The sequence below is a fragment of the Humulus lupulus genome, chromosome 4, assembly GCF_963169125.1.
Source record: "Humulus lupulus chromosome 4, drHumLupu1.1, whole genome shotgun sequence".
In the NCBI taxonomy this organism is placed as follows: Eukaryota; Viridiplantae; Streptophyta; class Magnoliopsida; order Rosales; family Cannabaceae; genus Humulus; species Humulus lupulus.
In genome coordinates, this window is record NC_084796.1 from 245,809,385 (window position 1) to 245,812,679 (window position 3,295).

Consider the following 3,295-nt stretch of genomic DNA (forward strand, 5'->3'; position numbering starts at 1 on the left):
AGTCTTTCTGGGGTAGATGGCTAATAAGTCTCTCTGGGGCCCAACGCCTTAAGTCATGTGACGTTTCAGTCACCTGAGTCTTTTTGGCCTTAGCTCTGAGTAACTAGCCTTAGACTAGCCAAGTGCTTTAGTTTTCTTTGACCAATAGGTCGGTCAAGCATTTAATGCTCATGTTGATTAGATCTAATCATTTCGGCATGCGTTAAACACACTAATGTTGCTCTTGACTCATAAGCCAATACCATACAACCAGCGCTCAATATTATTGTCGATCATGACTGATAAGTCAGAGCTTCGTGACCAATACTAAACACCATTGTTGTTTCTGACTAATAAGTCAGTGTCATTCATAGGTAAGCAAAGCTGTCAGGAATTTACAATGCAATCAATGTCCATGTATAGAGCACTCAACATGCCTCATCAATAACCATGCATATCATATACTGGGTGTAGTTTTCTTACCTCTGGTTTGAGCGTGAAATACTAAAAGAACGACCCTTGAGAGCGATTTGTCCTTAGGCCCCTTAGCGGTCACCTAATCATAACCAAATATGAAATCTCATCATTAAAATAAATAATAAAAAGGTTCATGGACTAAAATCCCGCTCTCGGGACCTCGAATCCTACTAAAATGGTTAGTAGATTCAATCCCAAGCCAAGAGAATCGAAAACCTGCACTTAAAACTCGCTAAAACCCAACCTGGCATAAGGGAGACAAGCGGTCTGCGACACGCCCCCAAGATAGAGAGCCCCCTATCTGGGGTGCTAGGGGCAGGCTGCGACTTGCCCTTGTGGGTCGCGGCGCGCCTGCTAGACAAAACCCAGGGGAGGCTCTGGGATGCATTCAAGTCGCGACTTGCATGAACTCGATCGTGACTTGACCTTGCGAACCCAGCTCCCCGACATTTTCTCCAATCTAAACTTAGCCAAATCTCATCAAATAAATCCCTAATAACACAACCAAACCTTAATACAATATTATCACAATTCATCACAACAAAAACCAAGCTTGGAAACACCCAAAATACCAACAAATATCCACTTTTATGATCAAAATCTTAAGCTTTCAAATAACCTCAAAGCAGAGCAAACACCTTAAAAATTCAAACTGAAAATCTTGCCTCAATCTCAGAATTGAACCCCTTCAGTTGTTGATCACGATCCTAAACCCTCAATCCCCAAGTCCTCAAGTTAATCCTCTATCTTGATTCAAAACTCCAAACCGAGAGAGAGAGAGAGATGAGAATAGAGAACTCCGTTTTTGCCTTAACCTTTTACAGCCATCCCACTTAAATCTATCTAATAGCCAAAATGACAGAAATGCCCCTAAGTCATATTAATCCTTCAAAGCCACCCCAAGGATAAAATTATCATTTCCCACCTATCCCGTTAATCATAATTAACATCATTCAATTCTCGTTACTCCCAATATCCTCAATTAATTAATAAATCATATTCCACTACCCGCTCATTCCCGGTAATGCATTAAGCATCAAATTACCCTCAGGCTCACCCCGAGCCCGGCAATTAACCCTGTTATGACCAAACCGCTAACTTGCTTTCTAGGATCGTCTCATGCCGAATAGCTCGAACATATCCACATAATAACGTGGTCTCACCCATAACTCACAAACATGCACATAAATATACAAATATGCTCTCAATGGCCAAAGTTATGAAAATTCCCTTCTAATAAGAAGTGGGCCCACATGCATACAATTATCATCATATAATAATATTCTTGTAATTTAAATCTAGATGCATGCTTCATATTATTTTTCCAAACACATAATTGAAACATAGAATAACATGCATACATATAAACATCAGATTCGTAAATTAACATAAACACAAAGATGTAGAAACTTACGAATATGCAGCGGAACTGGAACAACTCATTCCTTCAATCTCTCCAAACCCTTGATTCATTTCTGTAGCAGAGTATTATCAAGAGATTGAACTAGATTAGCAACACAGTCTTTCACACCAAGCATTTGATCAACCTAGAACTAGTGTGGGTTGGTTCTCAACAAATGAGATAGAGATCTAGAAGAGAAGAAAATATAGTGGCTAAGAAAGGATTAGAGTGTCTACGTTTTCACTTACCCAATGAATCAACTGAGACTGACTTCCTTATGAAAACCCTAGATATCACATTCCTTATATAGGCAACTTAATGGGCTTTATTTAAATTTAAATTAATTAAAAATAATAAACAAAAATAAAAGCCTTGGGCTGCCATAAATGGACTTGGGCCCAATCTCTTTGTTTTGAATTTAAATCTCAATTGTGCCTAAATTCAAAATATTTAATTTAATTAATTAATTAAGTCCTTATTCAAATTAACTAATTATAATTTGAAACTTGATTTAATATTATTTATTTATATTGACACCTATTTATCAATATTAATAAATTTACCCAAAGATTCTCTTTTATTCTCTAAATCTCATATCTCTGTAAATTTTCCAAAATTGACCTAGTAAACTTTAAAAATCCTAATTGATAATTAAATCAATTAATTGAGACATTCTAGATGATTTACTCAAAGGTGATGCGGGGACCATGGATCCATGAAATCAAGCTCCAATAAGTTACCGTGAATTTATTTACGAATAATTTCACTACCTTATTAATTTCTCATGACTCCACTATAGACTCAGAATTGAACTCTTGAATTCATAAAACGTATTTTCCAAACCATAAATACGTTATCCATTGTAACCATTACAGTTAGTCAATCCTCTATCAATGACTTTCTAACAAGATGGGTGCAAATTACCGTTTTACCCCTCATCAGTATTTTATCCTTAACTCCCACTAAGTTCCTTATAAATGATATTTCCGTGAACTTAATCACAGAAATGAGATCTCAATCATTTAACCTTTTGAACAAAGCAATTAAGAAAATCATTTTTTCACTTCTCATACAAAAGTTATAGATTTCATATCTATGAATAATATTCCCACTCAATTACACTACTAAATCTCCAAAATGTAAGTATGGGCTAGACCGTAGGGTAAGCTGGTAACGAACAAGTCAAAAGATTTAAATAATATAATTAGCAGAATATTATCACTCAAAATTTAGATCGACTTAACCCATGGTCAACGTTGTGACATTGATTAGATTCGATAACAACGATACTTATTTACTAATCAATAATCAATATCGGTCCCAGTCCGATGTAACCAAATACATCCGATCTTATCTACTTGGTCAATGCCTTGGACAAGACATCACACCCCGAATGTGTATGTAGATCATATTGTAGATTGCCTAATCAGTGAAAGT